The sequence below is a fragment of the Chionomys nivalis genome, chromosome 18 (genome assembly GCF_950005125.1).
Source record: "Chionomys nivalis chromosome 18, mChiNiv1.1, whole genome shotgun sequence".
Lineage (NCBI taxonomy): Eukaryota > Metazoa > Chordata > Mammalia > Rodentia > Cricetidae > Chionomys > Chionomys nivalis.
The window spans coordinates 34,092,733-34,107,109 of record NC_080103.1 but is presented as its reverse complement, the minus strand read 5'-3'; positions in this window follow the sequence as shown (position 1 = coordinate 34,107,109).

The window sequence follows — 14,377 nt, the reverse complement described above, 5'->3', positions numbered from 1 at the left end:
ATCTCAACCTGGAGGTTCTCAACTTGGTGGTTCTCGACCTGGAGGTTCTCAACCTAGAGGTTCTCAACCTGAAGGTTCTCAACCTAACGGTTCTCAACCTGGTGGTTCTCAACCCGGCAGTCAAACAACCTTTTCAAAGGGTTTCCTAAGACCATAGAAAACATGAATATTTACACTGTGATTTGTAACAGTAGCAAAATTACAGTTGTGAAGTAGCACATAGTCTAATCTTGCTAGAAAATGGTGCTACAAGAAGAATTTAAGAGCACAGATCTACCTGTTAAATGTCCCAGGGGTCCAAGAAGGGGAGAGCATTCTTTGCAGCATATATAGATCCACACAGCGTGGTTCTGAAATGATACAGCGTGTTTGAGATTGATGTTTGCAATTTTGGAACACCAGGACAGGATTTATCACTCTGGGCCCAGAGATCAGAGTTAGTTATTATTCTCAGGAATCTTTGTGAGCCAGGCTCTCAACTGCATAGGCCTGGTAGAAAGATCTAGGAAGCTAGCTTGCCAACTTTGTTTGACATGTCTAGAGCCTACGATTATTGATTTGTGTATGAAACCACACAAGGATGGCCACAAATATGCCAGTTCTGTTTGGGTAGCGAGTCTTACTGGAAGTCGGGATTGCAACACAAACGTGCTTCAGAATAACTGGAGGAAGTTCTTATTATTTTAAGACCCATGCCTATGTCTTGTCTAGGTGGCATAGTGGCTCTGGGTGATGAAATGGCTCTGTGAATGCTCCTGATGATATTCCTGGCTAAGAGACATTGCCCGCACGTATCAGCCTTGAGTTGGAGCTGGAAATACATAGCAGATGAGAAGGTCGGAAGTCATGTGGACTCGTTCTCCTTTTGGATGCTGTCGCTTTACATCCTCTTTGTCCCCAGCTTCCCACATTCTCACTAGATGACTTCCTTTTGCTTTCAGGTTTTTTTCCCCCTCTGGATGAGATGCAATAGCCTTTAACTCTTACAGTCTTCAGACTTGGATTGAGATGAGAAGAAAATTTAAGAATGTAAACATCCTTTTGCGCTTCCTTAGAGAAAAGGGTTTCACAACCTTGTTTGATCAGGCTCATGCTAGAGAATCCTGTCAATATATTGACATTACTGTTTTTATAGCTTATTCTATTGTGGGTTTTTTTTTTTTGGTTTTATTTGTCTGTTTGTTTGTGGGGTTATTTTGGTTTTGCTGAAAAGTTATCCATGGAATTTAGGCATATATCAAAGTAATTCAGTTATATTTTTCTAGACCCTGAAGAACAGTAAGCCACAATATAATACTTTACCACACACATACTGCAATATTAAAAAAATAACCAGTCCTAAGTAACCAACTGGTTCAATGACTCTTATTTCTCAATATAATTTGCCCATTTTTAATTCTATGGAATCTTTGTCTTCTGGGGAAAAAAGCTAAAATTTAATAGACACAGCTTTTTTTTTTTAACATTGTGAGAATTTCAGCTGTTTGTTCCGTCAAGAATATAGAGATCAAACATACATCCAGAATTAAGAAGATCGAGCCATGGACTAGAACAGGCTCTAATCTGCCAGGGTTGGCAATCTTTCCACACCGCCTCTGTCGGAGGAGAAGGCATGAGTTTCTGCAGAGGCAGAATTCTTAGTACTGAGAGACAAGGCAGCTTTTGGTGTTGAGATGTGCTGATCAGCTGTGTGGCCTGAGGAGGGCTGGCCAGGGCAGCAGCTGGGAAGACTGATATAACTGCTGTGTTGGAGACGGACGAACATCCTGACCAGTTTAGTGCAAACACTCGGGGAGCTTTGATTTCATGAGAAAGGAAGTACTGTCCCTTTCATCCAAGGACTGAAGAATGTGGCACCCATCACCAAAAAAAAAAGAGAGAGAGAAAGAGAGGGAGGAATTAATCTTCTCATTTTACTAATCCTGTGAGAAAATTTTAATTTAGAGTATAAAATAATGTGGTTAGTTAACAGCAATAGAAGTTATTTGCTTTTAATTTTTTTTACAGATAATATATTTAAAATGTATTGCACCCACAATCCCCCACAGAGACACACACTCATACACATGATTCAAATTAAACCTTGTTTTTTTTTTTTAGATTTTGATGTTCAGGACACAATGTATGAGAAAGAAATTTAATTCTTCTTTTTATTTATCTCCCTTCTCCTTCCTTGTTTGTTGTGAATTATTTTAACCAGGCAAAGATGTTACATTTGTTTATGCTGCAGAGTATTACTTTAACTGTGTGAATTGTGTTACTTTTGTTTATGCCCATTTGTTTAAGGATGTAAAGATTGCTGCTTTTGTCTCACCTTGCCTGCCTACGGCACCTGATTGGTCTAATAAAGAGCTGAATGACTAATAGCGAGGCAGAGAGAAGGATAGGCAGGGGTAGCAAGCAGAGAGAAAAAGATAGTAGGAGAAATCGAGGCTAGAGAGGAAGAACAGGGGAACACCATTGGCAAGAAGTCGGGCAGATACCAGACAACCATAGAGAAGTAGTGAAAGTAAGAGACACTGAAGAAATGTAATAAGCCCTGAGGCAAAGGTAGATAAAGAGAAACAAGTTAATTTAAATTAAAAGGGCTTAGCCAGAAACATGTATAAGCTAGGTCAAGCATTCAAAACTAATAATAAGTCTCTGTGTCATGATTTGGGGGCTGGTTGGTGGCCCAAAAGAAAAATAAAAACCCTGGTGCATTTTCATATTCCAGTATGGAGTCCATATTTCCCTCACAGGGCCTGAAAAAGCTGAGAAGAAAAAAAGGGCATGGTTCCTTTAAGAGTTTCTGCCATACAGGGAGCCCTTGAGCAGCCAGTGCACTAAACAGAACAAAAAGCTGAGTAAAATGCCTGCCACTGCGCAGGGCACCAGCTTCTTAGAGCAGTTCCCAGCTGAAGGCAGCTCTCCCCAGGTTTGGGGAATAACGCTCAGCTTTCAGGGACTGAGGAGGGCACAGAGCCAGCAGACCCAGCAGTCACTCGGCAGTTTAAGATTTTGTTCATTCAAACAAAAAAGGCTAGGGATATGCAATACAGACAGATCCAGATGGGAAAAACCCCTAACCAGGTTACAGTGTGTTTTAAAAATGTTCATAGTCTTAACAAAGGAAGGAAAATGGGTATAGACAGTTAGAAAAAATAGAGTTTAAAAATAGTAAAGTCTTTAAAAGGAGAAGAAAAGTGATATAAGCAGAATAAGCCGTATAGAGATGGGAAATACACATAGAGCCCAGATCCTGGGGGTATTGTGTTGTCTTTGAATTTTTTGATTGCTAATAAGCAAACAACAGCTGCTGAGAGACATGGGATTCTAACAGGGACTGCTGGATTAAACCAGTCTAGATATTTTAGGGATGCCTTAACTTTAAAGTGGAAGTCAAATAATGTGTTGCATCGGCTTGAAACTCTTTATCCTGAAAAGCAATGGAAAAGAATAAGACTACAGTGTTCTGTTCTGTAAAGATTTACACAACAAACTCCTTACCCAGGAAAGGAGATCGAGGTTATGTTCTCTGGTACATCCAAAGACTCAAATGAAATGGCATGTAGCAAATGCTCTTTGGCTGGTTGGGATGAAGTCATATCATTAAAAGTAACTATTTTTGTAACACTTTATAGGTGCATTTTACAGAAAAGATATGCTGGAAAATAACGAAGTGAAAATTATTGGTTTAAAAACTTCTTTTTTTTAAATAGTTATTTATTTGTTTATTATGTATACAGTATTCTTCCTGCAGGCCTCATTACAGGTGGTTGTGAGCCACCGTGTGGTTGCTGGGAATTGAACTCTGGACCTTTGGAAGAGCAGGCAACGCTCTTAACCGCTGAGCCATCTCTCCAGCCCCTGGTTTGAAAACTTCTTATTCTTGAACTGGTTAAGGCTTAAACTCTGGCAGTTTCACCCCGCCACCTGTGTCAATGTGTTTAAGCCCCAACACACCTAGGGAAAGAAAAGGACACTGAAGAAATATTTATTATAATTTTTAAAATATGCTTTTATGTTATTTTATAAGAAATTAAAAAATGTTTCAATTCTAGAAACACAAAGATAACAATGTAGCCTATTTTCAGTATGAGTTATTTGGACAAAATAAGGACATAATTGAGGTAGAAATAACAGTTTGAGACATCTCTTAAGATACAGCTTTAGATACTATTTCATCAGAAACTCCAAGAAGTCATGATGTATAAAAAAAGCACCATATCTGAGAATGAGTAGAAAAGAATTAGATATGATTCTGGCTTGTGTTGAGATTGTAATCTGGTGATTATAAGGGACAAGCTGGAGACAGCAGACACATCATATTTGGGGAATGAAGAAAACAGAAGTTGTGAGAGACAGGACAGAGGCGAGCTGAGTACAGAGTGTGGCCATCTCACAGATCTGACACCGGAAGTATTATCTAGGGAATAGCTCTCAATGCCACCCTTGCAAAATCAGCAGGGTTACACTATCTAGGCACATGCACTTGCACATAAGTGTACTTACAAGGAGACCTGTAAGTAAATCCCACCTGAATGTGGAATTAGATAACACTCATTCTATACCAATATCTAGTATTCTTTATTTTTAACAAAAAAAGACTTGTTTTTAAAATTATTTGTGTATGTGCATATGAATACAGATGCCTGCAGGGCCTGAGGTATTAGGGCCACTGGAACTGGAGTTAGAGGCAGTTGTCAACTGCCCAACATGGGTGCTGGGAATAGAACTTAGGTCTTCTGCAGAAGCAGGATGAGCTGTAACCACGGAGCCATGGTGTCCTTACATCTATAATCTCTCAGGAGTTCTAAAAGAGTTTTAAAATGTCAGAACCAAAACTATGCTTTAGAAAATGTAAATAAACTCTGATTACTTTCAGGCAACAACACGTGTGTGTGTGTGTGTGTGTGTGTGTAATATGTATTTTCTCACAGTCCTTTACTAAATGATTCAGTTCCTCTACTTTGTCTCCCATCCCTGATTCTCATTTTTTGACATAGTCCATCTGTTAGTGAGGTTTTCACTGAGGTTTTAAATTGTCTTGTTGAGTCTTTCATTCCCAGTATCATTTAAGTTTGGGTTTTCTTAAAAATATTCAAACTCCATTTTCTTGTCTTGGACTTACTTTCTTGTTTCACCTATCTCCTTATCTTCTTTGAGTGGTTTGACTCTACTTATTAGGATTCTTTTGAGTTCTTTCTCTGAGCGTTCTCCCAGGTAATTTTCACTAGATGTTTACTGTAGTATTTGTAGTTTTCAGAGGTGGCCTGGTATTTTGACATTTAATGTTGTTTTTCTTCATTGTGATTTATGCACCTGGAGTAGGTTTGTTGGCTTAGTTTTTCCTTCTTTGTTGTTCAAGCCAGCTTTCCTCTTTCAGTGGAGGTATTTATAATGTTTGGGATGGGACTAACTCATAGCAATGTTGGAATCTTTATTTCCTCTGTTTGTCTGGTATTTGTAGCTAAATTCTCCAGCCCATCTCTGCTGTTTCTCTCTGCTACAGTCTGGTACCATCAGTGGTTTGATCGAAGAGATTTGAACAATTTTCCTGGTAATGTGGACTGGTCCTAGGTCTGAAGCCTGGATATGAGCAACTGGAACATTTCTGTCAGGTGGCAGGCAGGGCTAGGGGTCACTGAGCCACATGCAATGATTGGACAGTCACTAGGTCTATGTTGTATGTATGTTAGCTAGAAAATTTCTGGTATCATGAGGCTTGGACCAGGCAAATCTAATAGGGAAATAGACAGGGCAAGAAGTGCCAGTCCCCGGCAAGCAGCTGCAGAGTTTCGGGGACCCAGCTGGAGGGAGATGGAATAGGGAGAGCCAAGAGCTACCTGGGTCTCCGCACTATGTGTTTTCTGGAGATATTCTGTACACCGTTTCTCCCCTATCCCCAAGTCTTCTACTCTTTTCGAAAGGAGAATGGTTATTCATCAAGCTTCCCATGAGTTTACTGAGGTTGACTTGAGTACAGTTGTTCCTTTGTCTGTTCGTAGTGCCTTATGAGTGATGGAGGAAGGACACTGGTTAATAAAGAAACTGCCTTGGCCCCTTTAATAGGACAGAAAATTAGGTAGGCGGAGTAGACAGAACAGAATGCTGGGAGAGGGAAGCCAAGTCAGGCAGTCACCATGATTCTCCCACTCCAGACAGACGCAGGTTAAGATCTTTCCTGGTAAGCCAGCTCGTGGTGCTACACAGAATATTAGAAATAGGTTAGATCAATATGTAAGAGCTAGCCAATAAGAGGCTGGAACTAATGGGCCAAGCAGTGTTTAAAAGAATACAGTTTCCGTGTAATTATTTTGGGTATAAAACTAGCCGTGCGGGCAGCCGGGTGCCAGGAACGTAGCCCGCTGCTCATTACTACATATGAGCAGATATTTGTTATGTCTCCCCAGGAAGAATACTGCAAAAGAGTCCCTGTTCATTACTGCACTATCCAAAAAGAGTCATAAAAAGTAAAACAACTCAAGAGGCTAACAACTAGTAATTTTCTTTTCTTTCAAGAGTAAAGAAAATAGTGTATACACACACAAACACACACACACACACACACAATTAAATATTGTCATGAAAATAATGAAATCCTATCATTTGTGACAAGTGAATCCGGATGAGATCACATTAAGTGAATAAGCCAGGCACAGAACGACAAGGCTTACAAGACTTGGTTCCTCTATAGAATCAAAACAGCTGGGTCTCATCAAAGTTGAGAACAGAACAGTAGTTAGGTCTGTGGAGAGCATGCAGCAGGGGTGAGGGGGTCAGGGAAAGGTGACCTCTGAATAATGAGTTATAGCTAGGCAAGGGAAAGACATCAGAATATGCACAGTTAGGCTACAATAATAACACACTATTGGAGGAGGCAGTTATAAATCACGTTTGCTAAAGAGCATTGACTTCATTTGCACGGAAGGTGACTTAAGATGAAACTCTGGCATCTCAGCCTTCATGCTGTGTCTGTTATTTGGCTGGGATCACAGTGATAGGTGATCATCGGCCTTTCCTCCTAAGACCCTTTGAACTCCAAGAAAAGCAAAATCTCCCAGGAATAGCTCTCCTCCCAGAAGAAGACAACTTTTCCTAAGTGTAAGGACGGCCTTAGAATAGAAGTGGACGTCTTTGTCTATCGAGAGGACCATCCTGGGTGTTGACAATGGTGAGCACATTTACAACTTAATGGGTCATCTTTAATGATCACTTTGAAAGATGGAGGTAGAGACGCTGACGATTCAGTGTTGGGCGGGTCAGTCTTTGACAATAATTGCTAAATTACGCATGCCACTTGCCCTCTCTCTACATACAAACCTCATGTCAGTACCCTGAAGACAGATGGGGGCCGTAGAACACTTTATTTGTTCTTCTTTCCAACGTGACCACAAAACATCGCTGTTTTCTGCTTCTCACCACTGCTTATCTCTTTAATTGATGTGATTTTGTTACAATCCCGTTAGGTGGAAGTAATGATGGCCTTTAGTACTGCTGATTCTGTTCTTTCTGCTTAGAAACCAAAAGTATGTATGCTATCATTGTATATTTTTACATTATATTGTATATATTTACTCTAATTAGGTTCTTTTGTGTTCTTATTTATTTATGTTTAATTGCAACCTATCCAGGTTGTGATTTCACAGAGATTCTCATACAATGTATATTTGGACATACTTAAGGGCCTGATCTTTCCTGTTCCAATAACAACTTTTTAAAGTTTCGAGTGTTTAAATCTGTCCTTAAAACATGAACAAAAAAAAATAGCCCCACCATAATTTTAGCAGCAAAATACTTCAAACTATTTCTTGTGAATCCCACAAAGGTCCAATCTCATCCTAAATCACTCACTGGAAAAGAAACAAAAGTTAACAGAAAGGCAAGATAAATAACGTCTCTGGAACATTAAGCCCCAATATGTATTAACAAGGATCCGTTTCTACCCCTAGAATCTTAAACCACACCAAGGATATGTGCCTGGGATGCTTTCTGTTACATTTAGGAAATTTAGAATGGCTTCCCAGACTTATAGTTGGAATAGGTTCTGTTTTATTACTTGGGGAATAGTTGCAAAAAGGAAATAGAAATTCTCTGACTTTTTTGCCATCAGCCAGTTCCCGAGAATGCTATTCTTTCTTTATCAGGCTTTCTGTTCTTTTTGCTGAAGATACTGAAGATGGACTATCAAGAGTAGAAGGGGCAAAATAGACAAACTTCTCAGTTACCATGGTAACCCAATGTCTTCTCCATTCCAAAGTCATCCCTCTGTCTGCAAGTTGATACCAAGCTAAGAGACACAGTACCAATGATAGCTACAAACTTTTGCTCTTATGCCATATCTCAGTCCTTAAAAATTTTTAGCTTTCCTCTGCTTTAGATTCTTTCCCTTGAAGTAAACTGTATTAACTTTTACAGTGCACAAATCAAGTTTTCATAAAGTGCACATACTTGTCAAATCAATCCCCAGTAGTTCTGTCCACTATTGTAAGCATCTAAGTCTCCAGATTTCTCTTGAGAAACTGGAAAACCTCGCTCAGCCCCTTTTGCCACAACCATTAACCAGCTTCAGGGAGAATCAGCCGGTCCTATTGGTAGAACATAGACTGTCCATTTTGGCTACAATATCTTTCATTCTTTAATTCCTCCAACTGTAACGACAGCTGTTGGTGGCCAGCAGCAAGAGTGAAATGTGTAAATTACAAAGATTTTGGACCTTTTCAGAAAGCAAGCAACAATGTAGCAAGCATAGGAGGAATGCGAAGCCAAGGAGATATGTGAAAGGTGTATGTTTAGACTAAACTCACAAAAGGACAAAACAGGAATGCAGATTCTCTCTGGCTGGCAATTATATTACTTGGAACTGATCTTTTCATGAGAGAGATTGTTGCATTCTGGGTGAAATTTCAAATTCTATCAGCCTGAGTCACAAGATGATTACTGCTCTCCTAACAGGTAAAAGGTTTAAATTTCCCAACCTCTTCAAGCTTCTCTCCAGCTGTGACCTGTGCCTCCACCTCGATGATCGTATTCCTGCTGTTTCATAGCCACAGGCTGCAAATATTCAGACTGGGTTCTCAGACTCTCCCAATGAAATCTCCTTTCAGAAATCAATTTTATACCTCAACCTGGGAAATGATGGGGTACCTTTTAGTGGAAGTCACTTGCTAGGCATTAATCCCTATAGCAGTACTGAGCTTGCATTACTGCTGAATAAAAACCGCCACATCTCCTTTCTTCCAACTTTCCAAAAGAACATCAATTTTTGTTTGGATGATTTGGCCTGTTTCGGAAGGCCATGTGTTTTCCTAATAAAATCATGGTAATCTCATTCTTCCTACCAGCAGTATGTATAATGTATTTCTGATGAAGGAACCATGGAGGGGAATCGACTGGGATGCTTGGGGGGAAATTCTTCATAATTAGAGACACAGAAAAAGAGACAACATTATACTATATATTTCAGTTACGATGCAGGAAAGTTTTCCTGAGGACAGATCCACACCCTGAAGAATGTGTTATAAAAGTAGAATGTTTGTCAGTCCCCCGTGATGCTGTTAAGAAACTGAACTAAATGCTAAGTAACAGAGAGAGAGAGATTCACATGCACGTGCATGCATATATACAGCTGATGGAGCTATACAGCAATCCAATATCATAAATGAAGGAGAACGTGCAACATTTGCCTTTTAAAGTCTGGCTTATTTCACCTAATATGATAATCTCAAATTGCATCCATTTTCCAACAAATGGCATAATTTAATTCTTCCTTATGGCTGAATAAAGCTCCATTGTGTGTATATATATTATATTTTCTTCATTCATATTTTGGTAGACATCTGGGTTTTTTCTATAATCTGACTATTATGAATAATACTTCAATAAGCATGTTGTCTTAGAATTCTCTGGATAGCTATCCATAAGTGGCTTAGATGTATTACGTTGTACTTCTAATTTTAGCTTTTGGAGAAACCTCCAGAAAGATTTCCATAGTGACTAGACAAATTTACAGGTCCACCAGGAGTTTACTCAAATTCTATTTTCCACATGTACTTGCCAGAATTTGTTATTTGGTTTCCTATAATGGTCATTCTGACGGGGATGACTTGGGATCTGAATGTAGGTTTAGTCCACACTTCCCTAATGGCTAAGGATGTTAATATTTTCATATGTTTATTGGCTATTCATATTTCATATCCTGAGAAATGTTTGTTCATTTCATTAATCCATTTATTGATTCAATCGCTAAGCTTCTTGGAATTTAGTTTTGTGGGTCTTTTAAATAATAAATATTGATCTTCTTTCTGACACATAGCTAGTAAAGATTTCCTCCAATCTGCATGCTATCTTTTGACCTAATCATATTTCATTTGCTCATAGAAACTCAGGGATATGGGCTGGAGAGATGGCTCAGCGGTTAAGAGCATTGCCTACTCTTCCAAAGGTCCTGAGTTCAATTCCCAGCAACCACATGATGGCTCACAACTATCTGGAATGAGGTCTGGTGCCATCTTCTGGCCTTCAGGCATACATGCAGAAAGAATATTGTATACATAATAAATAAATAAATATTTTTTTAAAAAAAAGAAACTCGGGGATGGAAGCAAGCAGTAATCCTAACCAGCTTATCTTTTGCCCTATCACAGGCCAAGATAGTTTCTTTATTCATTAACCAATAAAATCAACACGTAGACAGAAGGACCTTCTACACCACTGCCACATGGCTCGTGGCTTTACCTCTCCTCCTACATGTTCTGCTTCCTCTGAATCTGGCTGGCAGCTCCTCTTTTCTTCTTCCCAGAGCTCTCTCTGCCTGAAAGCCCTACCTCTATCTCCTGCCTAGCCACTGGCTGCTTAGCTTTTTATTAAACCAACCACAGTGACATATCTTTACATAGTATAATCAAATATCTAGCAACATGTGACCACAGGTAAGTGTAGCCCTCACCCTTTGTCAAAGCATCTTCTCTTTGCAGCAGACAGAAACCCACAACTGATCAACATGCAGAGAACAAGGGACCATGTTAAATTTAACACAAACATGTTATATCCAACTGCAGGTAGAGATTTCCCGAGGAAAAGTGGCCTTTATAAATGGGAATTTTAATACAGCATGAGATTTTCTTTCTTTCAACTTTATTAGTGGCAATTATAATCTTGTTCTTGATCCAAATTTATTCTAACAGGTCAGAGAAAGAGATCAGAGTAAGAGTTTGTTCTCAGAATTTATCTTTAGTTCTGCTATAACCTCTAAAATTAAAAAAAAAATCTAATTTTCCTTTAATATCTCCTTTCAACTCACATATAATTTTTACAGCCATTTGGTTTTATGAATTACTAATTTTACCACTTCTTTTTTAGATGATTTTATATTCCAACTAAGGCAGTCGACACAGTTTTAACTTAAAAAAATTTACTGCTGAGAACTTTTTAGTTAAATGCATCAAAAAAACAATTCAGAAATAATAGTCCCTATAGAGGGATATCTAAGTTAACTTGGATTTTCGCCTTTTTTTCAGCTTGCAAGTTGAAATAACACACTAAATAAACAGTTGGAATACTAAATACCCAAATATCTTTTCCCCCAAACATTCTGCTTAGATAATATATGGAAGAAAAGTCCTTGGCTGTAGAGAGGGGAGAGCTACAGCAAGCTTTACAAACCAAAATGCCTTCAGAAGTCTGTAAGCAAACAAAAACCAAACTGAATGCTAGAAAGCAAACATTTCCAAAACCAGCAAACAAAATAGATTTAAACCAAACACTTAGAAAGCAAAAAGAAACAAAAAAGCATCTATCAAATAAAATCCTTAAATTCTCAGTTCAGAACAAACGAGGGGATCTTTTGCTCACCAAAATCCTCCGAAGGCGATAACACCGGGTGGCTTAGACTGGAGGAAGGTGGGGGGGGGGGGGTGGGGGGGGGGGCTGGCCATGCTGGCTTCCTCCTTCTATCCAGGCTATTACTCTGGTGAAAAGTGGATGGTTCTCAGGGCTGCACATCGGGCTCATTGCTGTTGGCACAAAAGACCCAATCCTTACCTCACAAGGAAAAGAAGTAATTTATTCTACAGCCACATATTAGTGAGCATGGCCCAAGAACACAGATTTCGTTTCCGTCCAGATTCATATTCCAACGCGGAAGAAGTTTCTTAACGCTCTTATAGAACAAGAAAAGCATAAATCAAGACACTTTTCAAATATATTTATAGAAACGTTAGGGAGTCAGGTTAAAGCGAAGTGGGAAAATCTCTGCTATATGCCTTGGACAGTGTGGACGCTCAGCCTGGTGACTGGTGGGGACTAAGTGTTTTTGCATTCCAGGAGATCTACCCTGATGGTCACAAAAATGTTAGCTCATACACATTGAAATTCAGTAAACGGCCCTTAAGGGGGCAAGAGACGAGCCCAGCAGTGGTGGCGCACACTTTTAATCCCAGCACTCTGGAGACAGGCAGGAGGATCTCTGTGAGTTTGAGGCCAGCCTAGTCTACAAGAGCTAGTTCCAGGACGGGCTCCAAAGCTACAGAGAAACCCTGTCTCAAAAAACCAAGAGACTGCCCAAGTTGGGTTAGACATGTAACTCCCCACCGTCTTTGACATTCTGAGGAGTTAACCGGTCTGTCTGAGGTTCAGGGGAAGGTGCAGCTGCTTCTTAAGAACTTTCATCCACAGAGGAGATAAAACTGGGAATCAATCACACCTGGCAGGCATTTGCTTATTAAGATTTCTCAGCACTGACTATGAATTATTAATGTCATGCAGACCTTGCAAAGGCACTTGTGGGTGTCTACTATTTCCTAAAATCACCAACTAAAAATACATATTTTCCAATCAATTCTGATCAATTAGTTCTTTATTACTAATCACCTCCTGGCCTTTGCCTTTTGCTACCTGCTTTAATAACAATTTGCGATACCAGATTTAATAATGAGACCCTTAGATTAAAGCATGCCTAATATATTTAATTCTAAGGTTCATCAGAGATGATTTGACATCGCTTTGCTTTTTTATGTACTAACATCAAAGTATCTTGCACTCATTTCATCTTCTTGTTAGGTTAGATTAAAAGCTTGCTTAGTGTTTGAGTCACGGTGTTGTGAAATGGATGGAATAGAAACTATAAAAATAGACACTGAGAAAAATCTAGAAGCAATCAAATTAGTTTAAAAATATGGCTCACTGTTTTTCTGGTTTTGTTCATTTTTGTTTGCTTACTTGTTTTTTGTTTTTTTTTGTTTTTTTAAAAAAAAAGAAACCTAAATAGGTCCCTGAAGCCACAGAGGAAGAATCCATGACCCCCTGACTCTTGCATCTTTCATGACTCCTAAGCCAGTACCACATGGGTGGCCATTATCGGCCTCTAGCTAGGGATGGACCCTTTCCCCCACTGACCAGATTATCTACAGCTTTTGTGTGTTGAAGCAACTTGTGCTTTCTCCTTTCACTGTGATATTAGAGTGTAAGTCAAACAAACCCTTTCCTACTTAAGTTGGTGTTGGTTAACATGTTCTAAAAAAAGCAATAGAAAATAAACTAAGACTGAGATTGGCATCACGCATGGGGTATTGTGACTCATCTCAGTTGCATTGGAGACCCCAGCATACTGGCAATGCTAGGACCATGTCCTCCTACCGAGGACAGCGGCAGGCGTACAGTGGAACCAGCCTGAGCCTACAATAAATTGCATGTGCTATGAACAGCAGAGCCAGAAAGGGGGGTCACCTGAGCCCTGTGGATCCCAGAAGAGGGAAGAGGGTGAGCTCCAGATGCTGCACGCAGAGCTATTTGTAGTGCTAAACTTTGGTTTTGCTTTGATCTGATTGCAACTACTCGCTGGTTCCTCCTTTTTGAAGAAATTGTTTAATGTATGTTTTATTTTATGGAGGCTCACAGTTGAAAGGCTTTGAACTTGCAGAGAAACGCTGCATATTTAAAAGTGTTTGAATTTTCAAACCTCCAAAGTGTTTGAATTTTTAAAAGAATTGAGGGCTTTTAAAGTTACACTGTTTTATGTTGAAACATTAATGTGAGACCTTGGGAATTAGCAAGAAAGAGAGAATATGGTTATTGTGTGTCAAGTTGTCAAGGGATCAACTGTGCTGGTTGTTTTTGTTTGTTTGTTTTTCTGTTGCAGAATATTCCATTACACCGTGTGAAGATGTGTCACTGTGATTGGTTTAATAAAGAGGGGAATGGCTAACAGCTAGGCAAGACGAATTTAGGCAGGACTTCTGGAGACAGAGAGGTCTTGGGGAAGAAGAAACATGGAGTTACCAGCCTGATGCAGAGGAAGCAGAACAAGCAGGGGGAAGAGATAAAAAAAAAAAAACACAAGTCACATGGCAACACATAGATTAATAGATATGGGTTAATTTAAGTTATAAAAGTTAGT